The sequence below is a fragment of the Triturus cristatus genome, chromosome 12 (genome assembly GCF_964204655.1).
Source record: "Triturus cristatus chromosome 12, aTriCri1.1, whole genome shotgun sequence".
Taxonomy (NCBI): Eukaryota; Metazoa; Chordata; class Amphibia; order Caudata; family Salamandridae; genus Triturus; species Triturus cristatus.
Genome location: NC_140595.1, coordinates 622,102,798 through 622,123,416, shown reverse-complemented (window position 1 = coordinate 622,123,416; position 20,619 = coordinate 622,102,798).

Here is a 20,619-nt window from a genome sequence, read left to right as displayed (position 1 = left end):
TGGTGCAGCGCAGTGCTGGTCTAGAGATCCCTGTCCAAAAACACAAGAATTTGAGAGGCCCGCTGTGTCATAGGCTGCTGACATGTCGAGAAGGATCAAGGCTGTTTTCTTTTGCAAATCCAGCAGAGGAGGAGCTCTTCCAGGATGTGGGTGATTGCAGTTTCAGTGCCTCACGTGGGGGCAAATCCAGTTTGGTGATCGGGAAGAACTTCGTTAAGTTCAACATATTCTTAAAGGCGTCCTTCATTTCTCGTGCCTTAATTTTGCTGAGCAACAGAAGTTTACGACAGTAGTTAGAAAGAACTTTCTTGCACTTGATAATCTAAGCAGTAAGGCAGAATCCCTATTAATGTCAGTCAGAGACGTTTTAAGGCATGGGCAAAGTGGGCTCTGCCCCAGCCTTTCAGGGGGCCCCCTGATAGGGCAGGGTCTGTTCTGCATAGTCTTGCCCTGGTGACCTTGAATCATTCTTAATCAGATTGTTTCAAATACCATTCTCCTTCAATTTATTATTTAGGTGGGTGACCTGTGAGTCTATTACAAACATTTTGCACAGAAATGTGGCGTTTAAGTTTCAAGCAACATTCATAAAAGTTGCTTTTACATCAAAACAGGACCTCACATATTCATATGCAGAGATTTTATTTGCAGTAATATTAGTGTGCTGCTGTTTTACAAATATAAGATGTAAACACATTTAGAATTTGGCCCAATGTGCCTGTGCACTGACAGTAACCTGACCAAAGAGGGCATGGAAGAGCTGAAACTGGATCATAAATTCAAAGCTGTTCTGAACAGGGGCCCCCAAATACATTTGGTCAAGGCCCCCCTAAATCCTTAACATGTCCCTGGTCAGTATGGGAAGAAGCAGGTGTGCTGGGCCTGACCTAGGCTGAACCTAGGGTGTTTAAGTGAGAGCCAGATCCATGCCATATTTCCAACATATCCACATGGAATAATTCCGCGGTTATTTATCCTGGAACTACGCTGATCTCCGCTCGACTAGACAATAATTTGGGCATTCTTAATCAGTCTGAAAATTGGTTTGACAATGCCTCGGATTTTCACATTGATCTCCCAACCCCGGATAGATTTCACTTTACTGAAACTCATCCGTGGGATAATTCTCGGGGAGGTGCGGATACTGGTTTTGCAGCATGAACGGTATTTCGCATATTAGATGAGTAATTCATGCCACCTAGTGGTTACAGTCAGAAAGTACAACTTGTATTTCTAACCTTTTGCATTCACAAAACTGAAGGTTTTATGTTCGAGGTAGGCAAGCAGCCGGGGCACTTATTGAATACCAGCTGCAAAACAAGCATTGGCAAAGCCAATAGGTCTCGCCTCTGCGAAAGCTATTGACTTTGCCAATATTTTTTTTGCCACGTTGTGCAGCTGTATGGCTTAAAGTAAAAAAAAAAAAAAACTATGGCGCGGTCAGCGCTAGCCGTGTCATAGCATTTTTTTAAACCTGCAGCCAAACAAACTCACTCTGTGCAACATAGCTAAAACAAAAAAAATTGACAAAGCCAATAGCTCTTGCATAGTCTAAACCTATTGCCAATGTTTTTTTTTCTGATAGGATGGAGCAAGTTACAATGGGGGAGGGAGGGGTTTGAGTGGGAGGTGGCAAACAACGCGGGAGGGGAAGAGGGTAAGCAACAAGCGACTGGGCAAGCAACCACGTCGGACAAGTGGGAAACTGCCTGCAAACACATATACTGCTGCAACTAAAAGAAAAAGAAAGTACCTCCAAAGTCTGTCCAGCAGTGGAAGGACACACGATGGGCAAGAAAGCAGTACTTGGGACCATGCTTCAGGGGAGGGACAAACACAAGAAGAAGTGAAGCCTGCACATGCTGAGCAAAGAGAAGCAAGGAAAAGAGTGACGATGAAGCCTATTAATGGTAAGCAGTGGACTGTATTTGTTATGGTGACAAGCCAATGTTCAAGGCTATGAGCCTAATCTGTTAATTGTGAAAAGTTATGTCCAAGTCCATGGGTCCAATCTTTTTTATTATGAAAATGTAGGACAATTGCAGTAGGCCTCATTTATTTATTGTGAAAATAATTTGTTAAAGCCAATAGGGTCTGAAGGGTGGATTGTTAGTACACTGTGTTAAAACATGTAGACCAGTATTGCGTGTGAATTCTCAGTTTACAGTTGTGGGCAAAGGTTTTGGTCCCCCCCCCCCCCCTTTCCCAGTTTTCCCTTTGATAAATCCTTTCTGTAGAAAATGTGCACTTTGATGCTCATTGGTTACCCTGGTAGGAGAGGTTGGATATTGTTTTGCCAACTGTAATTTTGGAATATTTCTAATTTCTAACTGTATGCCTGAGAGCTGCCTTGTGGGCCAATTTATTCTGAGCTGAGTAGGCCTGAGTTGGTAATGGTGATTCAAACTATAGGTCCAATTGGTTATTTGGGAAAACTTACATTGGGTGTCATAGGTCTGATATGTTTATTATGAAAAGTTACAACACAGGTTGTAGGCCTGACCAATTTATAATGAAATGTATTTATTAAACCAAGAAGCGTTTAAGGGTTGATGATTGTTGCACTGTTGAAGGCTGTAGACTGCTGTTTTGTTACATGAAATCTCACATATTAAAAGTTAGCAAAGTGTTTGGTATGGGTTATCCCATCTGAGAAAGAAAGGAGTTTAATATTTGCAGGTTGATAATCCTTAGTAGGTCATTTTCAGAGGAGTTGTGTATTGTTTTTCCAGTTGTAATTGTGTACATATTTGTTATTTTATTAGCATGTCCCTGATGATTGTCAGTTTATGTGCAATACTGGAGGAATCAGTTAGTTAGTTATGACGACAAGCCAGTAATAAAGGCTATAGGCCTGTCTGGATAATAAAGTAAAATTGTCCGTTGCCAGGGGTTTGTTTTGTTTATTGTGAAAAGTTATGACAAAAGCAGTAGGCATGGCGTATTTATTGTGAAAATAATGTGTTAAAGTCAATTGGCGTCTACGAATGTATTTTTTATTACACGTTAAAGCCAGAGTTATTGTTTTACACGGGTTCTCATAGATCACTCTAGTAGGCAAGGGACCTGGTGTTGGTTGCCTCTCACAAGACCCTGCGGGTCAAAGATCTACAGTGGTAGAATCCTTATTAGACCCTCTTAAGAGTTGTATATTGTTTTACCACCTCAAATTTTGTACCCATTTCTAATTTGATGACATAATGGTTGCCTTTTAGGAAAGCGTAAACTCATTCTAGTAGACCTGAATTATTGAAGGTGGTGAGCCTATGATAAAGGCTATAGGCCTGATGGGTTCATTAGGATAAGTATTTCTGATAGAGACTTCTAACTGCAGATTCATCACCTTGCTATATTTCCCAGGCATCAGACTGGATCCAAAAAATCTTGAGCTCTACCTCTGTGCACTGGTAGGTGGCATAGGTCGACTCGACATCAACGTAGTCCATGTCAGAAGTAACATGAGCGGTGCCTATATAGGTTCCACCCTGGTGTGCTGACATCCGTTCCTTTCTTTCTGCGCCAACAGAGAAGATCCAGAAGGCTTCTTCGGTTATTTTTGACCACTTTATTCAAATTTCTGTTGATTCTTTTTGAGCCGTGCTCCTAGTGTAATCGGGACATGTCTCATAATAAACCCATGGGGTTTAAACCATGTGAAGAATATCACAGACAGATGTATGTCTTTGACCCACACTGAGTTGGCCTCTGGTTGGGCCACGACTCAAAAGCTTGTATCGACTGCAAGTCATTGCATCTGAAGGCAATTCGAGCGTGCACAATGAAGCTCTTGGTGACGCAGCAGCAGAAGGCTCCGCGCCAATCTTGAAGGAGATCTCGGGCCCTTTCTTGGAGTCGATCCCGCAGATGATAGTTATCACGCTCCAAGTCCTCATCATCCAAGCCTGGTAAGTCCACGAAGTCAAAGCATTCTTCGACTTCTAGCAAGCCCTGTGCTTCTAGGTGCTGCTCCTGCACTCCACTCGCAGAGCTGGCAGCCAGGTCTGCTTCATTCTTCTCTGAGTTCCACAGAGTTAGAGCGACCACTGGCCAACTCAATGAGTTCTATGATGCCATGCAAACAATCTTTGGGCCAACGGCTCTCTCTGGCGAACTTTCGGGCCCCATGGAGCAGAGAAGTGCTCCTTCTGGATTACTGTCAGCGGGTTCGCCCTCAATGTCAGCCAGGCCCTCTGGAGCTCTCCAGACTCTGTTCTCTGGAAGAGAAAATGCTCCACATAAACCTCCTGGAGCAGTAATTGATTCAGTTGGTGTTAAAGGACTTCCTCCCATCCATCAAGGGAAGGCTGGTTCAGGTGTTCATACATAACAATACCACCATGTGGTACCGTAACAGCAGGGCGGGTGGGATCGTGGGCTCTGTTCCAGTAAGCTCTACGCCTCTGGACTTGGATGGAGCATCAGGACATTTTGGCTTTACAGCAGCTGGCCCAATCTCTAAATACTAGGGCAGACTAACTCCGCCGTTGGTGCCTTGCGGATCATAAATGTCCTCTACATCAGGAGGTGGAGCAAGGTCTTTTCTGCAAATGTATAGGACCACGGCTTGATCAATTCGCCACTGCCGAGAACGCTCAGAGGCTTGTTTAGTTTAGACGGCACCTGGGACTCCTCTACACGTTTCAGCTAATACCACTCCTGCCCCATGTTCTCAAGAAGATCAATCCGCCCAGGCCCAAGTCATCCTGGTGGCTCTGGTGTGGGCAGGAGGGTTTAGTATCCTAAACTCTTGAGCATGAGCATCTGTCCTCTTTCAGGATAGCCTCCCGTCACAGCAACAGGGCAGGGTTCTGCACCCGAACCTGTGCACGCTCCACCTTTATGCGTGTTGATTGAACAGCGACTGTTAAATGCTTTTGACCTTCCTCCCAAGATGTGTGATGTCATCCCTTAACTAAACCTGTATACGCCTGCTGCTAGGAAGAACTTGTGGCTTGGTGTTCCTCCTGTAACGTTGATCCACTTTCTGTCTCCCTGTCGGGGATGCTGCTGTTTGTTCTGTCGTTAGCCCAGAACGGCCTTGTCCAGGGCACTGTTAAAGGTTCTAGTTTCACCAGCTTGCCTTTTTTTTTTTTTGTGGTGACCGGATCAGCCTTCACTGTTCAAATCACCTGTTCCCTTTCCTCCTTTCCACACTGGCCAAAGCATCACTTCTCGTGATGCTAAACTCAGTGACTGAAGAGGCACTTTCAGTTATAATCTAGACTTATTGGACTTGCTAATGTTTTTTTTTTGTGGAAGGGTGGTGTTCCACCCCCCCCCCCCACCCCCCACACAAAAAATAACATTTACGATGCTTCTCTCTCTGATGTAGAGACTGGTATCTTTTCATTGTCAGCTAAAAGCTTTAATCTATAGCAATTACCATCTACAAAATATAATACAATTGGTCTAGGTCATTTTTACATGAACAAAACATAAGAGTGCATACCTGCCAACTCGCCCGGTGACGTGTGACACTATATCGGCTCACATCACACGTTCTCCCTGGTTATTGGCTGAAAACCACTGCATATAGTGATTTTCAGCTCGTTTTCCGAAGCTTTGAACTGCTGATGTCCATTAAGGGGTGTGAAAACACCCCAGGACATCGGCACCCACTTCAGCAAACTTTTTTTTCTTCTTTTTTTGGGAGGAGGGTGTTAGGGTGCAGGGTGGGGTTCAATAGTGCCAAAGTACTTCTCGGCTCAAGGCCCTGCCCCTTGCTCACACTGTGAGATTGCTCTTCAAGTTGGCAGGTATGAAAGCGTATATTCAAAATCTAAAACCAGTATAAAGCAGCTCTTTTCCTCCCTTCCCTAGTAATCAACCATTGTGATAAAAATTGTGATTGGTGGGTAGATTAAAGCTGAATCAGTCCTGAAGAGATGTTATAAGGAATGGGCAAAGTGGGCTCTGGCCTAGGGCCCCAGCCTTTAAGCCCCCCCCAATAGAGCCAGGTCTGTTCTGCGGGTCTTGCCCTGATAACCTTGAATAATTCTTAAACGGATTGTTTTAAATATTGTTTTAAATACTGTTTCCTTGAATTTATTTTTAATGCCGTTGATTTGTGAGGGTCTATAACAGGCATTTTGCCGTGAAACGTTGTTTTTATGTGTCATGTAACATAAAAAAAGTTAAACAGGACCTTACATGTGAGAAATGAGAGGGTATGACATAGATTTTGCCGTAGTATTAGTCCTGCTGTGTTACAATATTGAAAACACACATCACTATCCACTGTCAGTGACCTGGACAAGGAGGGCCAGTAAGAGCTGAAATTGTATAAGTTCAAAGTTGTTCCGAACAGGGACCCCCCCCCCCCCCCCCCCCCAAATACATTTGACCCAGGGCCCGTCAATCCTTAAGATGTCCCTGATGACCGAATGCCATTCCTACTTCATAATATGTAATTCTCGCACTTTTAAACAGCGGCAACATTTGTTTTCCTTCCATGGACAACTGTTTTTGTACAAATTAGCATAAAATGAGAAGGACTTTCTATACCACCCATTTCAGTCACCAAGACTCACCATATCCTATTTCATACAACAATGTGCCATGTTACCATGCTCTGGTAACACCCTAAGCCTGAATTTTAATTATCAAGTGCTTTGGATTTCGGGCGAAATTTAACCAATGTGCAGTTAATTGCATCTTAATTGGAAGGTATCCAGGTAGCACAGTCCCCTCGTACTGCTTAAAGTCAATTCTTAAAGTCTAGTAACTTTTTTTAATGGGTCCAACAGAATGTGCTTTCAGTGACCTCCATAGCATACTTACGTGTCCTCTCTATGTGCAAACCATGCACATTTCCTGTAATTACCCATCTCTCTAACATCACCCTTAGCTCTTGCATACAGAAGTGCACGAGGATTCACATATAACCTTTCCCAGAATGCCCGGCTGCATAAAGATCACATCTGATCGAGACTACTAGCTGCAGATTCCTTCACGTAGAATTATCCCCAGGCGTGAGACTGGATCCGGAAACTTTTTTTTTTGCCACAGCATCCCTGCGCGCCGGGGGCGGGGCGACATCACGCGACTCCGCCCAGGCGTCGTCCGCATACGCAACGTCAGCGAGGTCACATAAGACCCGCCCCAGCGCGCCTACGTCAGTTTTTTCCTTTTCCGTGCGCAACGCGGATCCGATCCTTACTACGGGCCTGTTGGGGCCCCTTTTTCTTCCATTTCCTTTTGGTGGAACAGTGTGCGAATGCCTTCGGGCTTCAAAACTTGCACATTTTGTGGTTGTCTTAGGTCGGCGACGGACCCTCACCTCATTTGTATGTGGTGTTTGGGGGAGGATCACCGCACCACAGATTGTGCGGCGTGCCAACAGTTGAAGCCGAAGTCGCGGCGGGAGCGCCGGATGAAACTTCTCTCGGCGCGTCTCTCCAGGTCGACGTCCTCCCCTCGGTCTGCTTCGGCGGATGGCTTCAGATACGGTCGTGGTCGTCGCCCTCGCCCTTCTCCGATGTCATGTGAGCGTCGCTCCCCGGTGGGTAAGTGTCGCAGTTTGTCCCCGGGGGCTGGTTTCCGGCCTTCCGAGGGCGTGGACTCTCCGCGGGTGATTCGGCCCACGTGTCGTCCTATCCACCGTTTCCCGGTGTTGGGGCGTCGAGAGTCCAAATGGAGACATACGCGGCGGCTTTGCAGGCCCCGCTGGCATCTCCTCCTCCTTCCCCTCCTGGGGCATCGACGGATCCCTCGCAGGGCCCTTCACTGCGCCGCCGGTGGCTCCGGCCCTGGCGCTGACTAGTTCTGATCCAGGTTTGGAGGATGTGGTGCTGTTAGGGTGCGGCTCCTCTGGGGCACCTCCTTCAGGCCACGGCGTCTCTGCCTCGCTGCAAACTCCTGCAGGGGTCCCTGCGGTGTTGCGGGAGGTCGCCGGGGCTCGGGTCGCATCCCCGAGCCCCTCTCGGTCCTTTGACAAGGTGGTCCTGTCTAAGGCCGAGGTGACACCGCTACGGCGCCGGCAGCAGCTGGACCGTGCGGAGCCACAGGGGTCGGTGGATCCTTCTCGTCCCGCTTCGGGTCGAGGCCGAGGGAGGACCACTCGTTCCTCTCCGGGCCCCTCTTGTCCCTCCCCACAGGCGGCTGCCTCGTCGGAGGGCGAGTCGGAGGTTGAATCGTCCTTGGCACCGCCACATGGGTTGCCGAGCGATCTTTGCCTCATTCTGGGACGCGGCTGGCGGAGGGCTTTGTGCCACTCCCCAGCCAAGTCTCGTTCCCCCACGCAGGGGGCTGCCTCGGCGGGGGTTGGGTCGGCATCATTCCGGCTCCAGCTCTACTCCGGTCTCCGCTGCGGGGTGACTTGGCGGTACCTTGTCCGGTGACGCCGGATGGTGCCGACGTCCTGCCTCAAGCAGCGGACTCTCCTTATTCTCCAGAGGCAGGCTGTATATTTGTGTCATCCTCCCCGGAGACTGGTCGCCGTTTGGTGTCTTTCTCACCAGCATCAAAGGGCGGTTCCCCGCCCTTCCTGAGGCAGAGGTGTTTGTCGGAAGAGCGGCAGGTCTCTCATTCTTCGGCTCCTTCTGACTTCCAGGTCTGGCCCTTGCCTGTCCCGCTTGGCCTCTGGGACGGCCGCCTTAGTTTGCAGCCGTCGCCCACGGAGGAGCTGCTTTCTCCACCGTGGGGCCCTACGGAGGCGGGTGCGGCCTTCGCTCACGCTGTGTCCACGGCTGTGGGCATCCTGCACATGGGTGACCCAGTGGCTCAATTTCCGGCGGACCATCTATTGGAGGTCCTCCACCGGGGCTCTGGTGGGAAGGAAGTCTTACTTCCCTTTGAAGGTTCGCTCCTTTCTTCCTTGACGGGGGCTTGGAGGCATCCTGCCTCAGGGGACCTGGTGCCACAGCATCTTCTGCACCGGCACCTCCCGGCGCCGCGTGACCGGGCGTGTCTTTCCCTTCAGCCCTCAGCCGCCAGCCCTCTTTTGCGGACTGCTTTTCCCTCCCTGCCGCCACTGTTGACTCTGTCGTTCAGAGAGGCCTGCTGGCTGGACTCTTGGGGGCGCAACATGTTTGCCTCGACCAGCGCGGCCCTGCGGGCCCTTAACACCTTGTGTGTGCTGGCTAGGGCCTCCTCCTGTTTGTGGGACTCAGCTGAGTCTCTGGGATCTGCAGCGTCCCAGGAGTCTGGTCAGGTGGACTTGCGGCATCATGCATTGGATGGCCGGGAGCTTGCGGCGTTTATTCTCCGCTCCGCTCTGGACATCTCAGAGGTGCTGGGCCGGGCCATGGCTTCCTCAGTCGCTCTCTGTCGCCATGCTTTGCTTCGGGATGGAGTATTCCCTGAGAATATTCGGGAGCGACTCATTGACCTTCCGTTTGATGGCAGCCTGTTGTTCCATGCCCCAGCCGACTCCGCCATCCAAAGGCTCTTGGCGGGGCTCCGTTCTCCTCTGTCCCCTCCTCAGTGACTTCTGAGTTGGGTTGATTCCGGGCCTTCTTAGGCTGGTTGTTCTGGCTGTGGAGTGTGTTTTCTGGCCGTTTACGTCCTTTCTTGGGACTCTGGCATTATTGGCTGCTGGACGGCCCTTGTGTTGATTGTGTATGGGTTCTGCAGGAGTTGTTGCGCAGACTTGGCCCTGAGATTGGGCCTTCTGCTTTGCTTGGGCTGCTTATCACGCCTTCAGCGGGGGTGTTATTTTCCCCGTGGCTCTTTTGTTTTTCCTCTGCTGCGGAAGTTCTTCCAAAGAGGGTTCCCATATCTTGGGACTTAACGTACCCTATGTGGGGTAGTGGTAACTGTCATATAGCTTGCGCTCTGCTAGAGGGTTCTGGTCGTCTTCGGGTGCCTGTTCTCCATGGCGTTTAGGTAGGTTGCTTTTGCTTCCTGAGGTCCTGTGCGCGGCCACTCGTAGTGGTGTGCCCGGGCATCTCCTCCTCTCCCTGCTCCTGTCCTGAGGTCTGGAATGATCCTGTGTTCTCCCTTGCCAGGCGTCGCCTACTCTGCTTTCCTGGGGCCTCGGGCTGTTCTTCTGGCAGCTTTGACTGCCAGTGCTGTTCTGGCTGGCAGGCTGCTCTCCATCTGGAGTGGGTTCGCCTTCTTTTCCCTCGTTTCCTTGGGCTTCTTCTTCTTCCGCTTTTCCTGTCTTGGCATTGGGCGGAAGCTATGTTGCCTTGTGGGGGAGTGGGGTGCTTCGGCCTCTCCGTCCTTGCCCTTGGTTCTTCTGCTGTGAGTGTATGAGCCTCTTCAGCCTTCTTTCCCTCCTACATCCCCTTCGGGTCGGTGGGGTTCTGCTTGTGGGGGTTCCCTTGGCCTAGCAGGGGCGAGGTTCTACCTGGTCCACAGATCTGCATTGGCTGGTTGGGTCCTTTTGCAGACCCTCCTTCCCAGGGGGTATGGCTAGGGTATCTATATTACGTGAAGGAATCTGCGGCTAGTAGTCTATCAGATGTACGAGTTACTTACCTTCGGTAACGATGTATCTGGTAGAGACGATTCTAGCCGCAGATTCCTTCACGGCCTGCCCTTCCTCCCCTATTCTGTGAGGACCCTTGGGTTGGTCTTTGGTACTCGCCTCCCGGCGGGGGGGGGGGGGGGCTGTGTCTCCTGTGAGTGCCTTCCTTGTTCTTGACGTGTGGCTCCGTCTGGGGGCGGTTCATTCCTCCTTTGGTCCTTTGGAGGATGGGGATCCGGTGCTCTGCTGCTCTGGCTACTCCAGGTTCGGGGGGGATTGCTTTCTATCCCTGTCCTTCCTCCCCTCCCTTCCATTGCTATCCTCTGATTAAGGGTCATCTGGCCTTGTCTTGCCTTCTAGGTTGGGCTAACTTGGAGGTTTGTTGTCCCTGTCTGTCTTGGGACTGGTCCCATTCCTTGCTCAGGATGGGGGGGGGGGTTGGTTTACTACATGTGCCATGACTTTTACGCATTTTCTTTGCCTCCGGCGCACAGGGATGGGAGGTTGTCTATGTGCTGGCAGGGTGACTGTGCAGGTTTCTGCTTCTTCTTCTTCTTTCCCTGCCCTTGGGTTCTGCGGTGTTGGCACTACTCTGGTGGTGGTGTTAATCACTGTTTCTTTCCAATTTTTCTGCTCTGCTCACACTGTTCCCGTGGTTCCACGTTGTGGTGCGGAAAAGTTCTCCGAAGAAAACTGACGTAGGCGCGCGGGGGCGGGTCTTATGTGACCTCGCTGACGTCACGTACGTGGACGACGCCTGGGCGGAGTCTCGTGATGTCGCCCCACCCCCGGCGTGCAGGGATGCTGTGACAAAAAAAAAGTTTCCGGATCCAGTCTCCCGCCTGGGAATAATTCTACATGAAGAAATCTGCGGCTAGAATCGTCTCTACCAGATACATCGTTACCGAAGGTAAGTAACTCGTACATCTGTGATGAAGTGCATGCCTAGTGCTTGTCTCACGTCATGTAATGGGGCACCAATTGCAGGAATGATCTAAGAATCTCTGCTCTGGGGCTATCCATAGGATCACACTAGCCCAATAGTTCTATGCTTAAAGTGCTGCCATAGCAGCTTTCATTTCATACACTTGTAAAATCGTGTTTAGACAGTCGGAGCTGTTCATGTTCTTACAATGTAGAACTGCAGCTTTTGATTATTCCAGGATAGCTTGCTGTTAATTCTGTTACCCAAGTAACCAAACCAACAAACTCATTCTGATGGGCTGCCCTTAATAGAGTACTGTTGGGTGAAGTGCATCTTCCACTCTATGGATCCTAGCCCTGAGTCTAAGCAGAAAGCGCTTTCTGAGTAACCCCAGGCAACTGTTTCCTAGAATATGATTGATGCCTTTAGCTAGAAAAGCAGTAATCAAGACTTTATGATATGCCTCCCTCTTTTTAGACTCTGTTGGTTTTTGATGCTCTCTTTGCCAGTCCTTCACAAATGGCTGCCTATCCAGTCTAGAATGTTTTAGCCCCAGTACTCTATTTAGCTCAATTTAAGCTATTTTTATTATTCTCATTCTTAGGTTGTTTAGTTGTAACAAAGTCTTGGAGAAACATTTTTTATCAAACTTTTGAAGACCTCAGTCACTTTTCACCCTCGTACGTGGCATTTAGTCACCACCTCCTTAAACTGTAAAACCTAAAATTCAAGCAGCAATCGTAGTATAATTTCTAGTTTTTCCTCTGGTGGATTTTATAACATTAGTCAGAACTAATTGTGCTGCTGCCGCCAAGGGTTCAAACACTATAGCAGCTTGCACAAAGCTTGGGAGTTTTTATGTAGTTATAAAGGAGTCCTGGTCACTTTCTGCCCACTGGACTCTTTCCATACCCATTACTACTGACCATGTTTCCAAATTAATAAAGACCTGCTCAGTTGGCCTAGATCCGCTTCCCTCCCTGAAAGTTTTTCAAGCTGGCATCTCAGACCTTGTTCAGACATTTAGGGCTCATACACCATCATCTACCATAACAGCAATACGCGAGGTTCCTTCCTTATGATATCAGACCTATTCAATATCAGCTTCCAGTATTGCCCTTGTGCAGCCTTCCCTTTTAGGTCTTCTCTAGCCATCCCTTGGGCTGGCTCACATAAAAGCATATGCAGATCAAAATGGTGCTACCATTGTACCAAATAGATAATTCCTTAAATAGAGGGCTTCTACCTCAAGTGCCATCAGAAGAGGGACTCCCTCTTTACTTTTACCATGTGTCCAATACATATTGAAGACATTCATATATGCTCCACGACCCTCCAACTGAATGTGCGGTATATTATGTGATTAAACTTGTAGGACTTCTAACTGCAAGTATGTGAAACCCAGGTCCCCAAAGCACCCATTGATCTCTCTTGTTTACACTTAACTGCTGGCTCAAATATGACAGATTCACCCATTAAGATCTGTTCAGTAGCCCACGTTTCTTGAAGATACCGTTGTTTACCACATCTAACCCAGTCAGTAGCCTCTGTTTTTCCCTTAAACTAGTAACATTTCAGCCTTTTATCTGGCAGAAGTTCCTAGTCGATTGCAAAAAGAACTGTTGATGGACAGAATGCAGAACAATGTCATACATTCTCCCCAGTACAGAGTTCTGGGCCTAAATCCATCGTTTTTTTGCTCACCATGCCGTTTCCAGTTTGGACCCAGCCATATGCAAAGGTTCCTAGTCGGTAAGACTCTTTGTTTCAGTTTTGGTCTGCTCACTCCTTGTTGTACTTCTTGTACCTATGTAGAACCTTTAGTCAGTTGTCACTCACAACCGAGGCTCTGTCCTCTTTTACTTGTGGAGTGGGCTGACAGCAAAATATTATTTTCTGCTTTTCTTGAAAGCAAATCTGTCTTTGAGGCTTGACATCCCTTCTCCAGCATTAGATTTTTGCTTAGTGACTTAAACAACTCTACTCGTGCCTTTACCGTAGATTACTGCCTGCTCGTATATAGTCCGAATGTAAGGGTGTAGTACATTCAAAGGGCGACAAATGTGTGTGCCCCCATTCGAAACCTTTTCAGAGAACTACTAAACTTGGTAATGATGGAGTAGCCCAGTTTGCCTTCATTCCGCTAGGTCTTTGCCCCTCCTGACCAAAACCTTACCTGAAATCATGTTGGCAGGTGTGCACGGTCCAGAATTGCTTTCACGAGTCTCAGAATATTACTCCTGTTCAAGTATATCAGGGGGGGGCGTGTGAATTATACAATGGCTTTAAAACAATTGCTAGATTGCAATTCCCATTTTGCTAACACTCGTTTTCAGCCTTACTTTGTTAATCTTCTCTGAAGTCATTCAGAGTCACGCCATGCTTCTCAGTTCGTGGTGCTAGTCTTACACTTTCAAGTGAGCTAGAGTTCCCGCATATCTTCCTCTAGCCGACTTCCGAGAGGTAAGTTTCCATTTCTCCTTCTGTAGTTGGTGGTTCTGTTGGATTTGGGGTGATGTCTTCCTTGGTCAAAGATTGTACCTTAAATTCTTCAGCCTCTGTCCCTTGGAAAGCACTAACATTACATTGCTTGTTTTTATTAATAATTAATGCCATAGCTGGCGGCCAGTTAAGTGCCTTGGTGCTTAATTTGTGTTTGCCAGATGTTAAAACTGAACCGGTCAGCATTTCAGAAGTTTCGGATGCGATCTCTTGCGAATTAGCAACTCGTGCATAGCTTTCCATAATACTTACTTGTCTGTCGTCCTGATTTATCACCTGGGTGTTTGCTTACAAAGCTCTTGGTGCCTCCATGTTCTTTCACGTGGCTTTGCATCTTTTGGGCCTCTTATACAGCAATGCTCTTTTTTCACAGTTTACTCTGAGCTACATCTAAAAAGTCAACAATGTTTTGGTGGTACTCTGTCTCTACAGGAGTGCCCTCAAAGCTAGTCTCCCCAGGGGCCATAAACACTGCTGAATATTGACTTCTGAACTTACTCCCTTGGGCTTTGTGGGACATTCTTTGCAAGGAGAGTATAAGGAAGGGCGCTCCCGGTGATACCTCTTGCAATCCCTGACCAATCACAGGTGTACCTCTTCAGAAGATGATGCTAAGACTTAACCTTTCTCGAATCCATTGGTATCATGTCCTTTAGGAGCTATAGGTTCGGGGAACTAAGTGAATTTTGTGCAATATTTTCATTTAGCTCAGAATGCGGTCTAGTCCACTGTGCCTTTGCTTAAGAGAAAAACAGCTACCAAACCTGTATAATAAATTATTTTTGGTGTTCATCATTGTGGTTTCGACTTAAACAGCATGCCTCCAGACAATCTTAATCCTTTGTGTTTTTCTGATGTGGGAGAGGAGAAGATTTAATCAAATGGTGTTTTTGCATTCTTTCTGATGACAGGCTGGCTAGGATCAGTCAGTCAGCACACTAGTAGAGGGCAAGTTTTTCAGAAGGCACCTCTCAGATGCATGAAGGGGGCATGTATTAATAAATCGAACACTGGAATCAGTGTGGGCTTATTAATAGATGTTTGATACCAAACGTCTTGGGTTTCAGTGAAGCCCTCATGTAGCTGGGGAACTTGTTTTCACCAGTGTCCAGCACATGTACTTAAAATGGCTTGCCTGGTCACATGTACTGGCAGCAATTCAACTGACCAGCACTGGGGCAAATCTGCTCATGCAGGTAAGTCCACAAATGCAGTATGGTTCACACTAACTTACGGCTGTAAGGCCTGCTGTAGGGGGTGACTTACCCAGGCTGCATGCAGAGTGTGTGGGCTTGGCACCCAGGGATGTGTGGCACGTCGTTTTTTCACTTTTGTCTGCACCAAGACACACAGCCTGCAGTGGCAGTCTGCTTGTGCTTGGTGAGGGGTCCCTTAGGGTGGCACAATTCATGCTGCAGCCCTAATGAACCCTCTTTAGTACCCCATGCCCTAGGTACCATTTAGTAGGGACTTACATGGGGGGTGCTAAATGTATTGCCAATTGGGGTACAATTGCTCAGTTTTACGGAAAGAGAGCTGGCACAGGGGACCTGGTTAGAAAGATCTCGGTGCACTTCCAGTTGAAATTACATCAAATACCAGGCAAAATGTGGGGGTGACCATGTCATAAATGGGACACTTACCTACACAGCCCACTCTCCCACCCCCAAGGAAAGAGAATGAGACTAACCTTTCCCAACAGTCTTCATTGTGTAAGTGGAAAAACCTGGAAAGGCCATCTGCATTGGCATGGTCAGTCCTTGGCCTGTGCTCTACTGTAAAGTCCATACTCTGTAAGGAGATGGACCAACTCAACAGTTTGGGATGTTCACCTTTCATTTGCATTGGCCATCTGAGAGGCCTGTGGTCAGTTTGAACAAGGAAGTGAGAACCAAACAAGTATGGTCTCAACTTCTTCAGGGACCAAACCACAGCAAAGGCTTCCCTCTCAATGGCACTCCAATGCTGCTCTCTGGTGAGTAACCTCCTGCTAATGAAAGCAACAGGTTGGTAATGGCCATCTTCTTTGGTTTGGATAGGACTGCTCCTATCCCATGTTCAGAGGCATCAGTCTGCACTATGAACTGCTTAGAATAATCTGGAGCTTTCAGAATGGGTGCTGAGCACATTGGTTCTTTCAGAGTGCCAAAAGCCTTTTGACAGCTCACTGCTCAGTTTATCTTCTTTGGCATTTTCTTGAAGGTCAATCCTCTGAGGGGTGCAACAATAGTACCATACCCCTTCACAAACCTCCTGTAGCACCCTGTTAAGGCAAGGATTCCCCTGACTTGAGTCTGGGTGGTTGAAGCTACCCAGTCCACAATTGTCTGGATCTTGGGTTGTACTTGGCATCCACCTACACAGTGTCCCAAATATACAACAGGGCCCTGCCCTATCTGGCACTTGCTTGCCATGATAGTGAGGCCTGCATTCTGCAGAGCTTCAAGGACCTTTCCAAGGTGGATCAGTTGATCCTGCCAAGTGGAGCTACAGAACGCAATATCATCAAGATATGATGCACTAAAAGACTCCAACCCAGCAAGGACTTTATTCACAAATCTTTGGAAGGTGGCAATGGCATTACACTAAATTGGTAATGTCCATCTGGGGTTGAGAATGCTGATTTCTCTTTTGATCCAGGGATCAGCCCAATCTGCTAGTACCCTGATGTTAAATCAAAGGTATTGAGAAACGTGGCTGCCCTAACCTGTCAAACAGCCCTAGGAATTGGGTGTGTATCTGTCTTGGTTACTATATTGAAGCCCATATAGATCACACAAAACCTCAGCTCTGTTTTTTCCACCCTTGGAATGAGGTTTGGGGACTAGAACAACTGGGCAAGTCCAGGGGCTCCCAGAGGGTTAAACGACACCCACATCCAGCATCTTGCGTACTTCAGCTTTGATGCTCTTTTTGAGAGGTAGGCTGTCCCCAGTGTCCACATCATGTGTGCCCCAGCTTGTCTGACCAGGGTCGAAAGAGAAGAGCTCAGCATACCACTGCAGGACTTGCCTGCAGTCAATCTGCTGTTGGACAGAGAGGGTGTCTGAAAAGACAACTCCATCTACTGACACATTTAGGGCTCTGAGAGAAGTCAGGGAGAGATTCGCTCTTTTTTTCCTGATCCTCATCAGTGATCATCAGCATGACCACATCAGCCCTGTAATGGTAGAGTTTGAGGTAGTCTACATGGATGACCCTTTTGGAATTCCTGGAAGTGCCATGGTCCAGCAGATAGGTGACCGCCCCTTTTCTTTCAAGGTTGGGTAGGGTCCACTCCAGTTGTCCCGGAGGGCCATAGGAGCCACAGGCTCCAAAACCCACACCTTTTGCCTTGGTTGGAACTCCACCAGGGCAGACTTTTGGTCATACCAGAGCTTCTGGAGCTCTTGACTGGCCTCAAGGTTTTGGATCATTTATCTATGTATTCAGTCATCATTGAACATAGGCTAAGTACATAGTATACTATGTCTTGCGTAGGCTTCTTTGAGGTCTCCCCCAGACTTCCTTCACTAGGCACAATGGTCCCATTACAGGATGACAAAACAGAAGTTCAAAGAGGGAAAAACTACTCCCTACGGCATTGCCATGCCTGCTTTTTGCCCACAGGGAAGTAAGACAGCCCAACTCCTTCTGAGTTTTTTAGGGAGTCCATTGATGATACCTTTCATGGTTCTGTTGAATCTCTCAACTAAACCATTTGTTTGTGTGTGATAGGGGGTGGTAAACTTATAGGTCACCCCACACTCAGCCCACATGGCTTTTAGGCACACATAAAGTTACTATCTCTGTCTGACACCACCTCCTTAGAAAAACCCACTCTAGTAAAGATACTAATTAGGGCTCTGGCAACTGCAGGAGCAGTGACATTTGTTAGGAGAATAGCTTCAGGGTACCTGGTGGCATGTTCCACTACAACCAGTATAAATCTGTTCCTTGATGCTGTTGGAGGGCCCAGGGAGGTACCGAAGCCAACCCCTTCCCTTTCAAAGGGAACCTCAACCAGTGGGATAAGGGGGGAAGCTTTTGGTGGCCACCTGCTTTGCCACTGGCTTGGCAGGTAGCACAGGAATTACAAAATGCCTTCACCTTTCTTGGACTTGGCGGTCCACTAGAAGTAGGTTACTAACCTACTCCAAGTTTTGGCCTTGCCAAGATGTCCAGTTAAGGGGATGTCATGAGCCAAAGTGAGTAAGAAATCTATTCACATCTGAGGCTGTTATATGGCCATTATCGACATTGCTAAGTGAGCTTGAGCTCTGCTGCCATGATGCTGCTTTTGCGCACGTTGCTGCATGCCTTTATTCTGCAAGACTCTATTCATGCCTTTCACATGAGAACTGTCTGCTTTTCCCGTTTTCTGCTAGTTCCTGGAGTTTAGTCTGAACACGATGTGCAAGGTCAATAAATAGTGCCCCTTGTTATCCTGTTCTGGTCAGTCCCTAGCACCTAGACAAAACATGCTAAACACTGCTAGAAACTCGTGCTTTGATATTACGGAGATGCATTTTGTTCAAACACACACTTGGAGAGAGATCTTTCCAGGGAGATGAGCTATGCTGTTCCGATGATGTAAAACTTCCATCCAGGCACTAAGGTATGGGGCCTGCTGACAAAGCCCAGAGATCTTCCTTTATATAATAAAACTCTACCTTACCAAGGGGAGGGTGATTAGGCCTTAAAGTCCTTTTTCCACTGTCTGTATACGATGACATCCCCCTTTATATTCTAGGGCATAGAAACAATGCTAATTGTTCTGAGTTTATGCATTTAACTCCTGTAGCGGCTCGTATACTGCATTATAGAGCACAATAGTTAAAATAAACATTTTGAACTATAACCATGACTGTCAATTCTCATTGTGGACAAGTACAAGTGAGCGAGCAAAAGGGTATGTCTTGCTACTGCGATTCCTGAGAGAGTCTGGAGTGTCGTGTTCTGGGTTGTCAAATCATTTGTAGCTTCATGATTATGTAGGGGAATGAATGAGACACTATTGCTAGTCGATTTTGAGATTTTGGGTACTAAGGTGGTAGGAAGGTACAACCCCTATACACGAGGTCCTGTTTTCCTGCGCATAGTTCTGTGTATGTGTAGAATCCACGCAACAAGGCACTACCACTCTCCTAGTGGCACCAGGTTTGGGGTCTCTGGCCTCAGTCTATAGAAGTCCCTCCTCCCAATAGGTTCTGTGGGGGCCACTGACATCTCCCTTTTGCTGATCAGCAGCTTGCTGTCTCAAGTTCTCAAGAGTGGGAGACAGGTCCTCTGCCCCTGGCACAGATATTTCCTAGTGGTTCCCCAGGGCCCAGGAGCTTAACCATGTGATGCACCAGTTCCTGGGGCTCAGTTCCCTCTAGGGCTGACACATCTTCTCCCCGAGGAGAGGGGACATGAGCTTGTGTCTGATGTGAATCTGGTTCCTCAGTCTTCTTCTTGCCTTTTGTTTTGGAGGTTTGGGGCATTTTTCCAGGCTCCAACGCCTCTTTTTCACCCTGGGCTTTGCATTGTGCACCTGTTTTTACATACACCCATTCAGGTATACCAGCATAGTTGCATGGGTCTTTCTTTCGACCACAGCCCAAAGTGAGGACTTCAGATCATTTCCCAGCAGACATTCTACATGCATTGCAAAGGCTACCACCATCTTCTTTTGGACAATACACCCTCCCCATTCTAAGGACACCATCGCCATGGGATGGACCTTAGTCTGGTTGTCAGCACTGAGGACTGTGAATGTCGTACCAGTCAGATACTGTCCTAGGGATGTCATATTTTCAGTCACCATGGTGACACTTGCACCTGTATCCCTCAGTACTTCATCTCTGATACCAATATGAGGTTGTTGTATGTATATTTCCAGGTTACTGGGCAGACAGCCAGGGCAGCTACATCCATCCGACCCTCGGAGACTAAAGTTGCTTCAGTGAGCTTTCTGACCACGTCAGGGCTCACCTGGAGGCTTACCACTATATTTGGTACTGCAGGTGCACTAGGGGGATGACATCTTGTGGGCTTACCAAGAACAGAGGGGCTTGCAGCCAATCCATTACCTACCAATTGTTGGTTTTACTGTCCCTCTCATTTGTCTTTTCCTTATTTAATGGCTTGCCTTGTCCGTCTTGGGTCTGTCTCTCCCTTGGAGCATGTACAATTTACTTGTGTTCTTCCACCTTGCGCTCCTCAACATCAGCTACTTTAGAGAACTTGATAACTGGGGGAAGGCTCATTTAGCTTCGATCTCTGAATCAAGATCTTTTTTGGTCCCATTTTCAATGGTGGCTTTTACTTCAACTTCGGAGCTAATTTTGATTCTGTGGGCGGTGGGTCTTGCCCTCGAAGACAAGTTAGTGCTGGTTGTGGTTGAGGTCAGCGCCCTTGACTAGACTCTCTGAAGTGTAGGTAGCCTCTCCAAGCTCAGTGGCAGCCGGCATGGCTTCCGGGTGGAGAGGCGGGGGCGGGCGCAGGGGGGTGGGTCACGTGGGGTTACTCAGGGGGGGGGCACAATAAATAAATAAACTTACCTTGCTCTGTCTCTGCTCTCCTCGTCGAGGAACAGGAAGCACAGCCAGACTACCCTGACCATTCACAATGCTGCAATGCAGCGTTGTGATTGGTCTGAGCATCCTGGTTCGACGCTCAACCAGGGAATGGGGGCCTGGGTATGTTCTCTTCTGTAATGCAGCCTGCATGGAGAACAGGGAAAGTGTGCATGACTGTTTGGGCGGCCCAAGAGGGACCGGCCGAACAGTTATGTGCATATAGCAGTGGGCAAACCAAT